The sequence below is a fragment of the Carettochelys insculpta genome, chromosome 12 (assembly GCF_033958435.1).
Source record: "Carettochelys insculpta isolate YL-2023 chromosome 12, ASM3395843v1, whole genome shotgun sequence".
NCBI classification, from domain to species: domain Eukaryota; kingdom Metazoa; phylum Chordata; order Testudines; family Carettochelyidae; genus Carettochelys; species Carettochelys insculpta.
In genome coordinates, this window is record NC_134148.1 from 40,284,329 (window position 1) to 40,304,246 (window position 19,918).

At 52.3% G+C, this 19,918-nt stretch overlaps 1 protein-coding gene across 1 annotated transcript in view; it reads right to left on the reverse strand.

Moving 5' to 3' along the window:
- DENND4A (DENN domain containing 4A) overlaps positions 1-19,461 on the reverse strand; it is a 140,566-nt gene extending 121,105 nt beyond the window's left edge. The window contains exon 1 of the mRNA XM_075006407.1: positions 19,220-19,461. The gene's annotated coding sequence lies outside the window, so the exon portion shown is untranslated. The remainder of the gene's footprint in view (positions 1-19,219) is intronic.
- Between the last annotated feature and the right edge of the window lie 457 nt (positions 19,462-19,918).

Below are 19,918 nucleotides of genomic sequence, written 5' to 3' on the forward strand. Positions count from 1 at the left end.
TCTTGGCAAGTCAGCTCATTCCATGCTGCTGATGGTTCCTACTAGAGAAATGTGTTGGTTTTTTAACTGAGAAAACAAGGGAAAACAGCTGCTAAAACACTAATCACGGGGCCAGGGAATAACAGCTTTTCTGACTTTGAAGCATAAAAAGTAAAACCCACTTATGACAGAACTAATATTTAAGCCTACTTTTTTTTTTGATAAAATGAATCCCTCTTAGATAATCTAGTTCCTCTCCCACACAGTTCAAGACTATTCCCTTTTGTCCATTTACTAGTGGTTTGACTAGTCTAAGCATTTATATCTAGTTTAAAATATCAGTGACATATGGACATTCATTATCGTTACCAGTTATACCAACGTCGCATTGCACTTAAGCACGCCTTAAATCTTCAAGACTCCCATGTGTGCAAAATGGATATTGTTATGTACATTTTACAGATGGGTCAGACTGTGGTATAGGCTCTTAATGAAGGTTTTGCAAAAAGTCAAGGGCCAAATCAGTGAAAGAACAAATCCCAGAAGAATAGAACAAGAACTAGCAACCCACTGGTCTAACCATTCGGCAAAGTCCCAATCTAAATAGGTTTCATTGAATCCTACAGAACTGTTCTTGGCTAAACCCTGATTACAAAGGGAAACAGCTGAATTTGTAGTCATTTGCAAAAGCAGAACTATAAAACTCAGCTTCACTAAGGATCTAACTGGTTAATATACTCTACAGAGGCAACTTCCTCTCAATGAATAGCTACATCTCCCCATCAGCTACTCTGAACGGCCACAATCACCCTAATTTACAATGGATAGCAACTTCATTCTCTTTGCAGTAATTTTCTAACATATGTATTTGCCACCGTATTTGCACTCCAGTCCATCCAATAAAGCTGGTTTTACCCATTAAAGCTTATGCCTTAATAAATCTGTTAGTCTCTAAAATGCTACAAGACTGCTGTAGTGTTTTCCCTTCCACATGGATTTTAAATATAATTATATTATGGCCACTATTACCAAGCTATATGCATCTCTTGGACAAAATCCTGTGGTCCATGTAGGACTCAATCAAAAATTACCTCTCCTCTGGTACAGTCTAAGACTAGCTGCTCCAAGAAGCAGTCTTTAAGGCAGCGATGAACAACCAAGAATAAGCAGTGGGCCTCATGAGTGGTCCTCCTTCAACTCAGTGGGCCACAGTGGCCCATGGACCCCCCTGTCTGCCCCCGGCCCCTATGTGCCTCTTATGTAGGGGGGGCACTAGAGTCCTACACTTCCTACTATTTCCCTCCTTCCCAGCACTTTCCGAGTGCCATGAGTCATGTGATTTGTGCTCCGTCCATGCTCCCCCTGCTCCCAGAACTTGAACAGTCAAACAGCTGATTCACGTATCTCATCACTAATCTCCATAACTTCTCTCTTCCCAAGGCTTGTCTCGTGTCTTGTCCATGCTTATCTTCTCCCTCCAGAGTAATGAATGTGGATCATCTTCAGTCTCAGCCTATGCACTCTTAGGCCCAGATCCTCAAAGACATGTAAGTACCTAACTCCCAGGCTTATTACCAAGAACAGTCCGAAGAAGGTTAGTGGTGACTGGATGCCTAACATAATGAATACTAGTGGAAATGGGGTAGGTTTAGAAGCTAAAATAGTTAAGAGCAAATTAAAAATTACTTAGAGAAGTTAGATGTCTTCAAGTCACCAGGGCCTGATGAAACGCATCCTAGAATACTCAAGGAACTGATAGAGGAGGTATCTGAGCCATTAGCTATTATCTTTGAAAAGTCATGGAAGCCAGGAGAAATTCCAGAGCACTGGAAAAGGGCAGATATAGTGCCCACCTATGAAAGGGAAAATAAAAACAACCCAGGAAACTACAGACCAGCCAGTTTAACTTCTGTGTTAGGAAAAATAATGGAGCCATTAAAGCATTCATCCGCAAACACGTGGAAGACAATAAGGTGACAGGTACCAGCCAGCATGGATTTATAAAGAACAAGTCATATCAAACCTAACTGATAGCTGTCTTTGATAGGATAACAAGACTTCTTGATAAGGAGGAGGCAGTAGATGTGGTATACCCAGACTTTAGCAAAGCAATTGGTATGGTCTTGCATGACCTCCTTATCAGTAAACTAAGGAAACGAAATCTACATAGGGCTCCTATAAGGTGGATGCATAACTGGCCGGATAACCATTCTCAGAAAGTGGTTATTAACAGTTCACAGTCATAATGGAAGGGCATAACAAGTGGGGCTATGCAGGGATCATTTTTGGAACTGTTCTGTTGATTTATCGGATGCTTTCAGAATCAGGAGCGGCGTCAAACAAGGATGCGTGCTTGCTCCGACATTGTTTGGGATCTTCTTCGCACTCCTCCTGAAGCATGCCTTTGGATCTTCAACAGAGGGCATCTTGCTGCACACAAGATCTGATGGGAAACGGTTTAACCTTGCAAGGCTGAAAGCTAAGTCTAAGGTGCGAGAAGTCCTCATCAGAGACATGCTGTTCGCAGACGATGCTGCTGTAGTGTCTCACACAGAAGACCAGCTTCAAAAACTGCTGGATCGGTTCTCCAAAGCGTGCAAGGACTTTGGGCTTACCATCAGCCTAAAGAAGACAAACGTACTCCGTCAGGATGTTGCTGAATCCCCATCAATCAGCATTGACAACTATATGTTAGAGGTCATCCACGAGTTCGTTTACCTCGGGTCCACCATCACTGACACTGTCGTTGGACACTGAGCTAAATAGGAGGATTGGAAAAGTGGCCACAACTCTGTCCAGACTCAGCAAGAGAGTGTGGAATAACAACAAGCTGTACACTCACACCAAAATGCAAGTCTACAGAGCCTGCATCCTCAGCACCCTCCTTTATGGCAGCGAGACTTGGACCCTGTATGCCCTCCAGGAAAAGAGGCTGAACGTCTTCCACTTGCGCTGCCTCAGGCGCATCCTTGGAATATCATGGAAGGACAGAGTGACCAACACTGCCGTCCTCGAGCAAGCTGGAATCCCAACCATGCACATCCTCCTCAGGCAGCGTCGACTCCGCTGGCTTGGCCACGTCCACAGGATGAACGATGGAAGGATTCCAAAAGACATCCTGTATGGTGAGCTAGCCTCTGGCAAAAGACCTCCCGGACGCCCCCAGTTGCGTTACAAAGATGTCTGCAAGAGAGACCTCAGAGAGGTAGACATCGAGCTGGACAGCTGGGAAGATCTAGCAGACGACCGCAGCAGATGGAGGCAGGGGTTACACAAGGGCCTTCAGAAGGGCGAGTTGAAGATCAGACAGCTAGCAGAGGAGAAGCGAGCGCACAGAAAGCACAATAAGGACTTGCCAGACACCCACTACATCTGCAAGAGATGCAGCAAGGACTGTCACTCTCGTGTGGGTCTTTATAGTCACAATAGACGCTGTAAATGAAGTCCTCAATTGAAACTTTAAAGGGCGCGATCCATAGTCTATGCAGACTGAAGGATGCCTACTACTACTCTGTTGATAAAGGTATTGAATGATTTAGACAATGCCATAGAGAGTACACTCATCAAATTTGCAGAGGATAACAAGCTGAGAGGGGTTCTAAGTGCTTTGGAGAATAAGGTCATAATTCAAACAGATCAAGACAAACTGGAGAACTGGAATGAGGTAAATAGAATGAAATTTAACAAGGACACATGCAAAGTACACCACTTAAGAAGAAAAAAATCAGTTTAATGTATACAAAATGGAAAATTATTGCCTAGGAAGGAGTATGGAGAACAGGATCTAGGGGTCACAGTGGATCAGAAGCTAAATGAGTCAACAGTGTGACCCTGTTACAAACAAACAAACAAACAAATAAATAAATAAATAAGCCAACATGATTCTGGGACAGATTAACAGGAGTGTTGTGAGCAAGGCATAAGAAGTAATTCTTCCACTCTACTCTGCACTGATTAGTCCTCAATTAGAGTATTGTGTCCAAATCTGGGCACCACATTTCAACAAAAGATGTGGACAAATCCGAGAGGGTCCAGAGAAGAGCAACAAAACTGAGTAAAGGTTTAGAAAACATGAGCTATGAGTGAAGACTGAAACAACTGTTTCTTTTGTTTGGAAAAGAGGACTGAGAGGGGATATGATGGCAGTTTTCAAGTACCTAAAAGGGTGTTCCAAAGAGGAGGGAGAAAAATTATTCTCCTTGATCTCCGATGGCAGAACAAGAAGCAATGGGTTTAAATTGCAGCAAAGGAGTTTTAAGTTGGACATTAGGAAAAATTTCCTAAGTGTCAGGGTGGTTAAACACTCGAATAAATTGCTTTGTGAGGCTGTGGAATCTCCCTCACTGGAGAAGATTAAGAGCGCATTAGACAAATATCTATCAGAGATGATTTGGATGGTGCCTGATCCTGCTGTGATGATAGGGGACTGGACTTGAGGATCTCTTGAGGGCCTTTCCAGTTCTAATATTCTATGATTACCTTCAAGGTAGTAAGCACTATTGGTAAAATTTGTGAAATTTGGTCATATGTTTGTAAAGCACCATGTTTACACCATTTACAGACGTAGAAATGAAGAATAATACAGTAATTTCATCAACATATCTATATCCCACTACTGACAATCAACGCAAGAATTCTTCAAGGCTGCAGTCCAATGCCCCAACTGTTAGAAAGGTTGCAAAAGTGAAACACATTGTACCTTTCGCCTGATGATATCACATGTAACACTATGTACACCTATGGAGCAGCAGTTACTCTGAAGTCCCTCATTTCCCATAGGCAATGTATAATCATCTATACCAGACAGTCATGCCAGATACAAGATATTGTTTTTGCTCTCCCGCATCGACCAGTCTGCCTACAAAGCCAGAGGGACCACTCAAAAATTATCTTTGAATCTCACTTTTAAAAAATCTCACTGTAAAACACACAACACATCAGCTGAAAGTTATAGAAGATATTTCTGAGAGGGAAAAGAAAATTGTTGGTTAAAAGCAGCTGACCTGATCATCATCAGCCTCGTCTATGCTAGGAACACGCAGGGGTTTAACTAAGCCGGTATAAAAATCAGCCCAGGTAAACTGATACAAACCCCAATATAGATGCACTTGGTTAATTCTTGCTTATATCAATTTAAATTAAAATGGTAATTTATGAATGCAAGCTAAATTGATGTAAGCAAAGATTAAACTAGTGAAGTGCACATGCATTAGGGTCTAGTGCTGGTTTAATTACATTTATTTTTTAATTGACTTAGTATAACAGGATGCTCTTTTCTAGTATAGACAAGGCCTCAGAAGAACACATTGGTATTGAACATATTGCTGTTTATTTCAGAGTGCAAGAAGCAGTATACAAAGAATTAACACATTAAGAGCAGACTAACACATTTGAGCCGTGTCTACACGTGCACACTACTTCGAAGTAGCGGCACTAACTTCGAAATAGCACCCGTCACAGCTACAGGTGTCGGGCGCTATTTCGAAGTTAACTTCGACGTTAGGCGGCGAGACGTCGAAGCCGCTATCCTCATCAGGAGATGGGAATAGTGCCCTACTTCGACGTTCAACGTCAAAGTAGGGACCGTGTAGTCGTTGCGCGTCCCGCAACGTCGAAATTGCGGGGTCCTCCATGGCGGCCATCAGCTGAGGGGTTGAGAGACGCTCTCTCCAGTCCCTCAGCTCAATGGTGGCCGCGTGGAGCGGCCCCTTAAAGGTCCCCTCCCCCTCCCTTCCTGTGCAGGAAGCTGAGGGAACGTGCAGGCGGCAGCCTAGACACGCGGCCAGCCTGCACGTCCCTCAGCCACCCAGAACAGGGCCAGCACCTGCCATGGCTGCCCGGCAGCCCCCCCCGCGCCCCCAGGGGAGCCCCCCCCCAGGGGAGCCAGAGCAGCCAGGCCAGCCAGCCCAGCAGCAAGGCTGGGAAGCAGCAGCGGGGCTCCTCCTGAATGGAGGCCGAGCTGCGGGACCTGCTGGGGCTCTGGAGCGAGGAGGAGGTGCTCCAGGTAATGGGGAGCAAGAGGCGGAACGCGGATGCGTTCGCTCGGCTGGCCGAGGGCCTGGCCGCCCGGGGTCACCCTGCCCACACTCTTGACCATGTCAGGAGTAAGGTTAAGGAGCTGCGGCAGGGTTACGCCCGGGCCCGGGATGCGGCCAGCCGATCTGGGGCCACCCCCGTCACTTGCCCCTTTTACAGGGAGCTCAGGGACATCCTGGGCCCCTGGCACACCTCCTCCCCTCCGGCCACCCTTGATACCTCGGCCAACGAGCCCCAGCAGGCCCTGCAGCCGGAGTCCATCCCGGAGGTAAGCCCCCGACCCCAGGGGGCCCCCCCTGGAGCCCACCCCCGGGCCATCGCGGCAGGAGGAGGAGGGGGGCTCCTCCTCTGCAGAGTCCAGGCTGCAGATCCTCCTCCCGCCCTCCCGGAGCAGCAGCCGGGCGTCTGCCCCCCAGGGATCTCTGGACCGTGGGAGTGGACCGACAGGTATGTACCCCCCTCTGGTGTACACCCCCGGGGCTGAGGGGCAGGGGTAATAGATATGTGCCCAGGGCCCCCCACATGCCCACATGGCCATGGCCCCAAGGACAGCAGGGCCATGTCCCTCACAGCAGTGCATCAGCCCCTGCTCCCCGCCCCCGCACGACAGTGCCATGGCCCATCCCCGGGGCAGGGGGGAGCGGAACCTCGAGGGTCCCCCGGGAGGAGGGGGTGTGACACCCCGCAGCAGCAGCATATGATGGAGTGGGGGGGACTGCAAAAGGGAGACTAAGGCTAGATATGAGCAACAAGCTGAATAGCTCCCAGGGGCAAAGGATGATCCTGGGGCTACAGCTGGCATGTGACACCTCTGCCCTGAACAAAGAGGAGAGAGGAGCCGAGCTGGCTTTGAATTGGGACGGGGGCCACAGGTGGAGGCTAGGGGAAGGGACAGCTGGAAGGCAGCCAGCCTGAGGAGGGGGAAAGCCACACCCCAGAGGGGCACCCCTTGGGGTCTTCTCCCCAGGACGGGTTGGAAGGACTGTCTCTGACCAATGCTGCCTGGACCTGCAGGAGCGGGCGCTGGCCTGGCGCCAAGAGGCATGGGGGGCCTACATTGAGACATTCAACCGTCTTGTGGACTACCTGGTCCCCCATGCCGCGCCGGCCGCTGCAGCACCCGCCCTGCCTGCTTCACCTGCCGCACCACCTGCTGCTCCGCACGTTGCCGTCCCGTCCGCCGTCGCCCCGCCACCCACCACCGAGGGCTGGACCGCCGAGGGACACCTGGGGCCAGCTGAGACTCGCCGGTCATATCTTCCGGTCCGCCCGGCCCCCAGCCAGCCCCGGACAGGGCTGCGGCCGAGGCAGGGCTCCCGGCCACCCACCCCCAGTGCCGGACTTTAGGGGCGTGGGGCCCGGGACGTGGCCCCCCCCTTGTATGTAGTTATATATGTCTGAAAAGAGGATTGTTTTATTGACCCATTTCATTTATATTTGTGCCCCCCCTTTGCCCCGTCCCCCCCATGTAAATAGTTCTCCCCTTCCTCATCATCCCTGGTTTTCTTTTTATTGACCAACATATCTGTTATGTGCAATCCTTTTTATTATTGTTTTATTTGTCCAGAATACTTTTGTTAGAAGAGGTCTTGTGTATAGTTTGTTCTTGTTTTAATTATAGTTAAAAAAAAAAAGTTCTAAAAGAAAAACCAGTTTAAGTTCAGCCACAAGTGCATGCTGTCATTTGTCCAGGAAAAGTGTTGCGGGGGGTGCAGTTGGGTGCTCCGTGGTGTGGGCGTAGGGGCAGGGAGTGTTGTGGAGGAAGGGGTGGGCAGTGGGGGGCCTGGCAGAGTTCACCCTGCGGCCTCATCATCGAAGTGGGCCCGCAGGGCCTCCCGGACCCGGGTCCCTTCAGGGTCCACCTGGTGACTGGGGGCAGCGGGTGGCTGCAGGTCGGCCCTGCCGGCCTCCACAGCCCAGCCCTGATAAAAGATCTCCCCCTTGCTCTCCACCAAATTGTGCAGGGCGCAGCAGGCACCCACAATCTGGGGGATGTTGTTGGGGCCCGCATCCAGGCGGGTGAGGAGACATCTCCAGCGTCCTTTCAGGTGGCCAAATGAGCGCTCCACCACCTGGCGCGCGTGGTTGAGGCGCTAGTTGAAGCGCTCCTGGCTGGCGGAGAGATGGCCCGTGTACGGGTGCATGAGCCAGGGCCGGAGTGGGTACGCCGCATCTGCGATGACACAGAGGGGCATGGTGGTGTCCCCCACAGGGAGCTCCCGCTGGGGGATGTAGGTCCCCGCCTCCAGCTGGCGGCACAGGCCCGAGTTCCAGAAAACCCGGGCATTGTGGGTGCTGCCAGGCCAGCCCACATAAATGTCCTGGAAACGGCCCCAGCTGTCCACCAAGGCCTGGAGGACCACTGAGTGGTAGCCCTTGCTATTGATGTAGCGTCCTCCACTGTGATGCGGTGCGCGGATGGGGATGTGAGTCCCATCCAGAGCCCCAAAGCAATTGGGGAAGCCCAGCGTGGCAAAGGCCGCGATGGTGGCATCTGGGTCCCCCAGCCTCACGAGCCTGTGCAGAAGCATGGCGTTGATGGCGCGGATGACCTGCAGGGGAAGCACATGGGAGAGCGCCAATGAGGGGTGAGCAGGGTGTGCGTGGCCCTGCCCTGCCCTGCCCTCCCCTCCCCTGCCCTGCCCGGCCCTCCCCCGCCCTGCCCTGCCCTGCCCTCCTCTGCCCGGGCCCCCCTCCCCTGCCCTGCCCTCCCCCCGTGTGTCCTCTTACCTCCATGAGGACAGCCCCGACGGTGGCCTTGCCGACACCAAACTGCTGTCCCACGCATCGGTAGCTGTCTGGAGTGGCCAGCTTCCAGACAGCGATGCCGACCTGTTTCTCCACAGGGAGGGCACGCCGCATGGCAGTGTCCTGGTGCCTGAGTGCGGGGGTGAGCCACTGGCACAGCTCCATAAATGTCTGCCGGCTCATCCTGAAGTTCCTGAGCCAGCGGTCGTCGTCCCACTCCTCAAGCACCAGCCGCTCTCACCAGTCGGTGCTGGTGGGGTAGCTCCACAGGCAGCGGCGTGTGAAGCGGGGGGGGCGGCGGGGTGCTGCAGGGTTGGGGGTTGAGCCCTGCTGCCCTGGGGGCAGCTCCTCCTCCGGTGTAGCAAGGAGGTGCTCAGCTGCCTCCCGCATGGCATGGATCAGGGCGAGCCCTGCTCCTGCCGGGAGGGGTGGGTGGACCTCTGGCTGCTGCTGCTGCTGCTGCTGCTGCTGGGGGTCCATGACTGCGGCGCCCGGGGTCTGCGTGCCTATGGCTCCTCAGACCGCGTGCTGTGCAGGCTGAGTGTGTCTGGGAGGGGGCCCTTTAAGGGAGCGGCTAGCTGTTGCCCCGGAAGCGCTAGTCCGCCCTGTGACCCTGTCTGCAGCTGTGCCTGGCATCCCTATTTCAATGTGTGCTACTTTGGCGTGTAGACGTTCCCTCGCAGCGCCTATTTCGATGTGGTGCTGCGCAACGTCGAAGTTGAACGTCGACGTTGCCAGCCCTGGAGGACGTGTAGACGTTATTCATCGAAACAGCCTATTTCGATGTCTCCAAATCGAAATAAGCTACTTTGATGTAGGCTTCACGTGTAGACGTAGCTTTGGTGGCCATAAAAGTGCATAATGGGTTGCACAGCAGGAAATTTATGCAAGCAAATAAATGCTGGTTCACATCTTTTAACTACAGCCTTGCAATTAACACCAATTAAACACACTAGCCATGCCATTTACTAATTGTTTAGTATCATTAAATTGCACTATACTGACTCTGCTCTGGCAATTGGCTGAATGAAATGGACGTGTGACTTACCAAGTCTTCACCTAGGATTACACTGTAGATTCAGTAAACAACAATTTATCTGCGATGTTTAAATCCATCTTTACTGAATACAGTAGTAATGTAACATTTGACTTACTTCCTGTAATGTCATTTGATTGTAAATAGATTTCAAGTACAGTGACTAATGAACTTCTTTGAAATCTCTAGGGAGATTCTAGTAAAAAGAATATTTTGGTTGATTATTCAAAACCAAATACACAGTAAACCACTCAATGAGTCAGTGTTACATAGACTGTTGAATCTCCATAGTTATGCTCAACATGACAACTACAAAGGACAAATATTTTTACAGTGGTTGATAAGTATACAGGAAGTAAGCAACATCTGCTACAATGTCAGGAGGTTTTGCCTTCAGCGACTGATGAAAACCTTCAGACCCTGCATTCCTGATACGGCTTGCTTGAACTTTAAAACTAACAGCTGTTGAACAGCATATGTGCAAAACTGTAGCTAAAAATATGTAAAGTCTTTTCCAAAAAATCAGTCACATAAGTTGTTGGATGTTTTTAATATTGTATTTAAACATTTTTCTTTCCATTGTCTGTAATACCCATTAGAAGGTTGGAGAAGTGGAGAAGAGGGCATGTAGAGAGAATTTTTTCCTGATGATTTTGTCATTTTCTATTTTGTAAAAATCCAGCATTTTCTCATAGTGCTGAAACTAACATCTGTTTTTTTTTCTTTTTTAAAAGAAGACCAAAAATAATTTCACTGTTTACACAATAACCACTACACCCCTGCTTAGGAAACCACATCCTCATGTGCTTTCCTGAATCAGTGCGTATGGAGAGCTAGCCAACGGCAACCTAACATCAGTGCTAAGGTAAACCCTTAGAGCTACTACTATGTAGCACTCACAGCTAAGGAAAACATAGTTCAACATATATAAATGTCAATCAATTCACAGTGGGCAGGACAGAACAACTCTCTCCCCTGCACAATACAGACATACCAGAGATGCATATTTTTCACTTACAGGCTACGTCTACACGTGCACCCTACATCGAAGTAGCTTATTTCGATGTTGCGACATCGAAATAGGCTATTTCGATGAATAACGTCTACACGTCCTCCAGGGCCGGCAACGTCGATGTTCAACTTCAACGTTGCGCAGCCCGACATCGAAATAGGCGCAGCGAGGGAACGTCTACACGTCAAAGTAGCACACATCGAAATAGGGATGCCAGGCACAGCTGCAGACAGGGTCAACGGGCGGACTAGCGCTTCCGGGGCAACAGCTAGCCGCTTCCTTAAAGGGCCCCTCCCACATACACTCAGCCTGCACAGCACGCGGTCTGACGAGCCATATAGGCACACAGACCCCGAGCGCCGCAGTCATGGACCCCCAGCAGCAGCAGCAGCAGCAGCAGCTAGAGGTCCACCCAGCTCTCCCGGCAGGAACAGGGCTTGCCCTGGCTCTTGTCATGTTGGGGGCAGCTGAGCACCTTCTTGCCCCAGGGGAGGACATGCCCCCAGGGCAGCAGGGCTCAGCCCCTCCCCCTGCAGCACCCCGCTCCACCCCCCGCCTCACACGCCGGCGGCTGTGGAGCTACCCCACCAGCACCGACTGGTGGGAGCGGCTGGTGCTTGGGGAGTGGGACGACGACCACTGGGTCCGCCACTTCAGGATAACCCGACAGACATTCCTGGAGCTGTGCCAGTGGCTCAGCCCCGCACTCAGGCACCGGGACACTGCCATGCGGCGTGCCCTCCCTGTGGAGAAACGGGTCGGCATCGCTGTCTGGAAGCTGGCCACTCCGGACAGCTACCGATCCGTGGGGCAGCAGTTTGGCGTCGGAAAGGCCACCGTCGGGGCTGTCTTCATGGAGGTAAGAGAACCCACAGGGGGAGACCAGGCCAGGGCAGGGGGGCCAGAGCAGAGCAGGGGGGCCAGAGCAGGGCAGGGCAGGGCAGGGTAGGGGAGCCAGGGCAGGGCAGGGCAGGGGGGCCAGGGCAGGGGAGGCAGGGTAGGGGAGCCAGGGCAGGGCAGGGCAGGGCAGAGCAGGGCAGGGGGGCCAGGGCAGGGCAGGGCAGGGTAGGGGAGCCAGGGCAGGGCAGGGCAGGGCAGAGCAGGGCAGGGGGGCCAGGGCAGGGCAGGCCAGGGGGGCCAGGGCAGAGCAGGGCAGGGTAGGGGAGCCAGGGCAGGGCAGGCCAGGGGGGCCAGGGCAGAGCGGGACAGCGGGGCCAGGGCAGGGCAGGGCAGGGCCATGCACACCCTGCTCACCCCTCATTGGGGCTGTCCCATGTGCTTTCTCTGCAGGTCGTGCGTGCCATCAACTCCATGCTCCTGCACAGGCTCGTGAGGCTGGGAGACCCACGTGCCACTGTCGCCGCCTTTGCCACCCTGGGCTTCCCCAACTGCTTCGGGGCTCTGGATGGGACTCACATCCCCATCCGCGCCCCGGACCACAGTGGAGGCCGATACCTCAACCGGAAGGGCTACCATTCAGTCGTCCTGCAGGCCTTGGTGGACAGCCGGGGACGGTTCCAGGACATTTACGTGGGCTGGCCTGGCAGCACCCACGACGCCCGGGTGTTCCGGATCTCGGGCCTGTGCCGCCGGCTGGAGGCGGGGACCTACATCCCCCAGTGGGAGATCCCTCTGGGGGACACCACCATGCCCTTCTGCATCATCGTGGATGCGGCCTACCCCCTCCGGCCGTGGCTCATGCGCCCCTACATGGGCCACCTCTCCGCCAGCCAGGAGCGCTTCAACGAGCGCCTGAACCGTGCGCGCCAGGTGGTGGAGCGCTCATTTGGCCGCCTCAAGGGACGATGGCGATGTCTCCTCACCCGCCTGGATGCCAGCCCCAACAACATCCCCCAGATTGTGGGTGCCTGCTGTGCCCTGCACAACCTCGTGGAGCGCAAGGGGGAGAGCTTTCTTCAGGGCTGGGCCGCCGAGGCCGGCAGGGCACACCTCCAGCCACCTGCTGCCCCCAGTTGGCAGGTGGACCCAGAGGGGACCCGGGTCTGGGAGGCCCTGCGGGCCCACTTTGACGACCAGGCCGCGGGGTGAACTGTGCCCAGGCCCCCTACTGCCCACCCCTTCCTCCCCCACACTCCTGCCCCAACGCCCACACCATGGAGCACCCCCCCCCCCACTTGTCCAGGAGAAATGACAGCACGAACTTGTGGGTGAACGTAAATGTTTTTTTTGTCCTCACGAATTTTTTTTTTTTTTTAAATAAAAAAATATATATATGTGAAACAGACACCAAAAAGGAGGGACAAACATTCAACAAAACCAAGATGGGCACAAATAAAACTATGTACAACAATAAAAATGAAAGCACTGTGCGCCATCAAAAGAAAAACAAAAAGCAGGGAGGAGAACGGGGAGAACTATGTACAGGGGGGGACGGGGCAAACAGGGGAAACACCCACACCACCCACCCAGTCCCCAAAGTCTGTCCAACAAGGGGGGGGGCCACGTCCCGGGCCCCTCGCCCCTACAGCCCAGCAGTGGGCGTGGCCGGCCGGGAGCTCCGCCGGGCCTGCAGTCTGGTGCGCGGCTGGGTGGGAGCGGGCTCCACCGGAAGGTAGAGGCGCCGGCGAGTCTCGGGTGGCTCCAGGGGTCCCTCGGTGCGGTGGCCCTCGCGGGGAGGTGGTGGGGCGACGGCAGACGGCCCGGCGACGGCTGGAGCAGCCGGTGGTGGGGCTGCAGGAGCAGGCATGGCGGGCGGTGGCGCGGCCGGCACGGCATGGGGGGCCAGGGAATCAATCAGCCGATTGATGGTATCCAGAAAGGCCCCCCATGCCTCTCTGCGCCAGGCCAGCGCCTGCTCCTGCAGCCGGAGGTGCTGCTCCGAGACCTCCAGCTGCCGGCGGAGGATGGCCAGCAGCTGGGGGTCTGTGGCTGCCGCCGGTAGCAGGCGCGGGGTCCGCCGTCTGGCCCTCCGCGGGGCCGGTGGTTCCTCGGCCGAGGGGCTGCCCTGGAGCGAGGGTCCCGGAGGGGTCTCCGGGACGACCGATGCCTCGCCGGCGCTCTCTTCCGGTCCTTCGGATGGTGCAGGTGCAGGTGCAGGACACAGGAGAGGAGGGGGGAAAGAAGAATGGAGACAGGCGTTAGTGTGGGCCCCGAGCCGTGGCCTTTGTCCCCCCCGCCCTGTGCTGCAGGTTCCCCATCCCCGTCCCCGGGAGATGCTGCTGTGATGGATGGGGTTCAGGGGTCCCCCTGCCCTGCAGCCCGTCCCCTGGTGGGAGCGACTCTCACTTCACCCCGCAGGGTCTGAGAGCAGGAGAGGTTTCTTAGGCCACAGATGGCTAGTTTCTGGCAGGAGTGACAGCACCAGCTGTCGGAAGAGACAGTCCTTCCAACCCGTCGTGGGGAGAAGACCCCAAGGGGGGCCCCTCTGGGATGCAGCTTTCCCCCTCCTCTGGCTGGCTGCCTACCAGCTCTCCCTTCCCCTAGCCTCTACCTGTGGCCCCCGCCCTCGCCCCCCAATTCCAAGCCAGCTCAGCTCCTCCCTCCTGTTTGTTCAGGGCAGAGGTGTCACCTGCCAGCTGTAGCGCCAGGATCCTCCTTTGGCCCTGGGAGCTCCTCGGCTCGGGTGGCTCATATGTAGCCTGAGTCTCCCTTTGGCACTCCCCCCACTCCATCGCATGCTGCTGCTGCGGAGTGTCCCACCCCCTCCGCCCGGGGGCCCCTCGAGGTTCCGCTCCCCCCTGGCCCGGGGATGGGGCATGGCACTGTCATGCAGGGTGGCGGGGGGCAGGGGCTGATGGCTGCAGTGCTGTGAGGGCCATGGCCCTGGTGTCCTTGGGGCCATGGCCATGTGAGCGTGTGGGGGGCCCTGGACACATCTCTGTTCCCCCCGCCCCTCAAGCCCCGGGGTGTCCACCAGAGAGGGGTACCTACCTGTGGGTCCGCTCCCACGGTCCGGAGATCTCCGGGGGTCGGAGGCCCTGCTGCTGCTCCGGGATGGCAGGAGGAGGATCTGCAGGCTGGAATCGGTGGAGGAGGAGCCCCCCTCCTCCTCCTGCCGCGATGTCCCGGGGATGGCCTCCGGGGGGGGCCCCCGGGGTGCGGGGCTTACCTCCGGGGCGGAGCCTGGCTGCAGGGCCTGCTCGGGCTCGTCAGCCGAGGTGTCAAGGGTGGCCGGAGGGTAGGAGGTGTGCCGGGAGCCCAGGATGTCCCTGAGCTCCCTGTAAAAGGGGCAAGTGACGGGGGCGGCCCCAGATCGGCTGGCCGCATCCCGGGCCCGGGCGTAACCCTGCCGCAGCTCCTTCACCTTACTCTGGACATGGTCCGGAGTGCGGGCAGGGTGACCCCGGGCAGCCAGGCCGTCGGCCAGCTGAGCGAACGCATCCGTGTTCCGCCTCTTGCTCCCCATTACCTGGAGCACCTCCTCCTCGCTCCAGAGCCCCAGCAGGTCCCGCATCTCGGCCTCCGTCCAAGAGGGGCCCCGCTGCCTCTTCCCAGACTGCGTGGCCCTCTGGCTGCCCTGGCTGCTGTGGCTCCTCTTAGGGGGGGTCCCCTGGGGGCGCTGGGGGGGGCTGCTGTCAGGGGCTGAGGGCTGTGCAGGCTCGCCGCCGCATGTGCAGGCAGGAGCCTGCACGTTGCCTCAGCCTCCTGCAGTCAGGGCGGGGGAGGGGACCTTTAAGGGGCCGCTCCACGCGGCCACCAGTGAGCTGCGGGGCTGGAGAGAGCGTCTCTCAACCCCCCAGCTGATGGCCGCCATGGAGGACCCGTCAATTTCGACGTTGCGGGACACGGATCGTCTACACTGTCCCTACTTCGACGTTGAACGTCGAAGTAGGGCGCTATTCCTATCTCCTCATGAGGTTAGCGACTTCGACGTCTCGCCGCCTAATGTCGAAGTTAACTTCGAAATAGCGCCCGACGCGTGTAGACGTGACGGGCGCTATTTCGAAGTTAGTGCCGCTACTTCGAAGTAGCGTGCACGTGTAGACGCAGCTACAGATGGATAGAGCAATTCAAAGTACACACTATTTCTTTCTGAAAGATCAGAGAACAACTGTAGAACATACACATTTTAAAAAATAAAGTAAATATAAGGACCAAATTCCCTCATGGTGTTAATTAGCAAAACGCTCTAACAGTCAGTAAGAGACTGTAGTGGAGAGTTTGATCCTATATTTTTGTTTGCATGTAACTACTAACAGACAACAACTATCATATACTTGTTGTAGGACTGGGGTTCATGTACTTGTAAACACTTATATTTTCATATACTTCCTTTAAGATCATAACGTTCCCACGGAAATTGTGACAGTTATGTGGAAATTGTATTTAGCCATATATGGTAGACACTTGGGACCTGACTCTAGTGAAATGGAAAGTGATGTCAAAATTCAAAGAGCTCGATTCTGCTGTTACAACAGTGAAGTCAAAGGAGATTTGCACATGTATGAATGAGAGCAATATTTGGCCATGAAAGTCCATAGGGTTATATTTTGGAGTCTCAAAAAGCTTTTTGTTCTGTTCTGAACCTACCAATGGATGCCATTTTGTTTGAAAATAAATTAAATAAAAAGATGCCTCTGGATATTTGCAGACAACCAGGAACTTAGTTTGGCAAACAGACAATAACTCTCAAACTGAATTCCACCAAGTGCCAGGCCAACTGAAATCATAAGGTTGAGACACAGATCAAAGCAATATACTTAATGCCTGCTACTCCATCCTTCAATACAGACACAGATCAAAGCAATATACTTAATGCCTGCTACTCCATCCTTAAATACATCCTTACATCTGGTATCAGGCATTTACATGGGAGAGGGACATCTTAAGAGGCTCTAAAGAAATACAACTTCGTCAATACTTTGGGAATGTATATGCTCTACTTTAGCTGTGCCTATGTTGAACTATTACGTTTTAAATAATGTACATGGGAAAATAGACCACCTCTACGTGGCTTTAAACCCTGGAGATGAGTGAATAACAAAAACATTTCTTCTTTTATTAGTGAATTATGTCTTGCTCATATTGGCCTGGTGTGGAGAGTGCTGGGTATGAAGCGGGCCTATTAAGGTGGAAATGTTGTATTGTTTGCATAAGCATAACATTCCTTATTTCCTCTCCTATCTTACAGCAAATTGAATAAACAAACATCTGTCTTAAGGAGTGTGTGGCACTAAGAAGGCAGGTCTGAATTAATCTGAATATTGTATCTAACCATCATGGAAATAGGCCAAACTATTAAATGATCTTTCATTAGAATTTCCATCATGGAACAAACAACCCATCACTTGGGTTTCTCTGTTCCATTAATTCAGCATCTGGGGAAATAAACTCACACCCGCCTCAGGGGCATTCTTTCACTGTGTGAATTTGCAGACACAGGCACATTCTGTATTTTGGCTTCTCTCGTGCCTTGTGGACATTGGAAACCAGCTGCTGAGCTGGTGTGAAGTTGAGTAACTCCACAATCAAGCTACATCGGTTTACAGCAACTCAGGATCTAGTCCCAGATGCACATAAAATCTCCCCGCAAACCTTAGCAGGACCAGATCCTACCACACTGAAGTCAGTACACTGCTGAATTTTTTGATAAGCCATCTCTTATTGCTTCCTAGGACTCTTCTGTATTCCTGGGTCTTCTAAAGCTGGGACCATCTAAAGAAGCTAGATGTGGCTTTTATTTTCAGTCTGTCAAAACTTTAAGGTCCAATCCTACATGGTGCTGAGCAGATACTATTGACTAGTCACGCATGTAGATTAATACTTCAATTTATGGGGAATTAGAATTCCAGATCAAATAATGTTTTATGGAACACACTCTAAACTGAACATTTTGCACAGCTTTGTACAACACAGCTGATTAATGACACTCAGACAACTCTTATCCCACTTGATTTGTAAAGGGCACACACCCCATTTTTAGCATCCTCAAGGTGTTCACACTGATAGGCCTGACAGAGCAGTCTGCCTGACAGTAATCCTCTAGAGTAGCAGAAGGATGAAATAACTTATGAAACCAGTCCCCTAGAGCAAGCATGTCAAACATGAGACCCAATCAAAGTTTTTGCGGCATTGGGGATGGGAGATGGCTGGGGCATGGAGCCCCGTGGGCAGCTCCAGCCCCAGGGCCCTGGCTGGGGCCAGGGGTACCCTGGCAGCCCCTGGGCTGGGTGCTCCCGCCGGCAGCACCAGCACCCCAGGGAATCAGTTGAGGCTGCGGGGGGGCTCCGGCTGCCCCAGGGCTGGGAGCTGGTCCGGGTGCAGACTACCTTAAATTTATAATTAAGTTAAAAATTATTATATATGAGCAAATAATTTGCACATGAAATTTGATGAGCTATTAATAAAATTATAATATTAAAATTCATATTAAGTATTAAATTCTCAATTAAAATTATTGCATTATGTTCAAACAAGACCTGAAAAAAATATTTTGTAATATATCTAAAACATAAGCTATAATACATAATCACAACTTTCCGATAGAAATACACTTTCTTTGGCGGCCCTGAAAGCTTTCAGTTTTCGTTTGTGTGGCCCTCAGCAGGCTTTGAGTTTGACAAGCCTGCCCTAGAGGGAGAATCTGGGGTAGAATCTTAACAGATCTCTTTTGTATCCCTCACTTCAGCTCTTCATGCTTTTACCAATGAGACATCCACAATGCTCATTTGCTTCTTGAGATGCAGGATCCACATAGTGCACTGAAACATGGCAGGGCTTGAAGCATTTGTAATTTATGACAGCAAACATATGTACAGGACCATTTTTGATTCCTGAATGTATTCCTTTTTAGGGTGAGCTGTGCATCACACATGGACAGGACCAGAAGAAATGCACAGTTTGCCTTCTTTGTCTTTCACAGAATGTTAGAGAAATACTGATCAGGCACTTAATAGAGAAGACAAAGACAGACACCAGATAATGAAATGTGGAGTCAGAGAGACACTATGCAAAGTGTCCAGTAGCGGAGAACGCTGATGGCCCAAAGATATGAGGGGATTGTCAGAATTCAGCCCCCTTCCCCTCATAGGTAATATCATAAGCTCTCATAAACACTTGACCTGGCGTCTATTTGTACATTAAATAACTATAGCAATATTTCAGGCCATGAAGCTTCCTAAATATAGTCATCAGACGGTACTGAACTCATTGTCTGACCACACACTTGTATCTTGCATTTTTTTGGAATATGTGCCAGATTCCCTATTCCCTTATCTGGTGTAAATCAGGAGTAACTCCATTTTATTCAAACTAGTTACATCATATAAAGCTGGTGAAAATTAGGTGATTGTGGCCCATAATGAACTTTTAAGCTCCAACAAAGTTTGCTTGACAGAGGGATGCAGCATTGTAGCATTTCTACAGAGTGTGATTTGTGCTTCAATGATAGAAGATAAAAGATAAGCAATTTTGCAATCATCCCTCAATAAGGTCTTGAACATACTCACCAAGCAGATCAACAGCTGAAACCTGAGAGACTAGAAATCTAGTGAAGTGGTTTCAGTCATCTGCTGACGAAGGTGGAAGGGGTGAAGGGGACAGCTGGGGCTCTTCACCACTGCCATTGCTGCTGTGATGCTAATGGCTGGCTGCCCACAGGCCCATTCCTTCCGTCTGAGGCCCTGCCCCTTCCAGGGGCACAGAGCTTGTGCTTGAGCTGCCAGCGGGAGCCCCCAGCCCTGGGGCTTCCAGGGTTCCCCTAGCCCCAGCCAGCAATTCGGTTGGCCCCCTGCTACTGAAAAAGTCTGAAGGTCTCATAAAATGAGAAGCTCTCATAAACAAGAGAAACCAGTTTGCTAACAGAGTCACAAGATTGGAAGGGACCTCGAGAAGTCATCCAGTTCAGTCCCCTGAGCTCATGACAGGCTACTCTGCAGCCTGTCTCTCTTACCAGACATTTGGCAGTCATGCTGTACTGGAACTGTCAGAACACATTCTGAGTGGGTACAGTGACAGCCTTAGCAGATAGCCATGAGTACTGGCACACCAGAGAACTAGTCTGTGCAACGTGTTCAAGTGCTAGGGGCTGGAATCCTGTCCAGGAATGCAAAAACTGAGCTATGTGGAGAGCTTCTTCCATTAAGAGTGCGTCATCCCTGCCGCCAAGTCAGCACAGGATTCGCTTTAAAATGCCTATGAATAGCTTC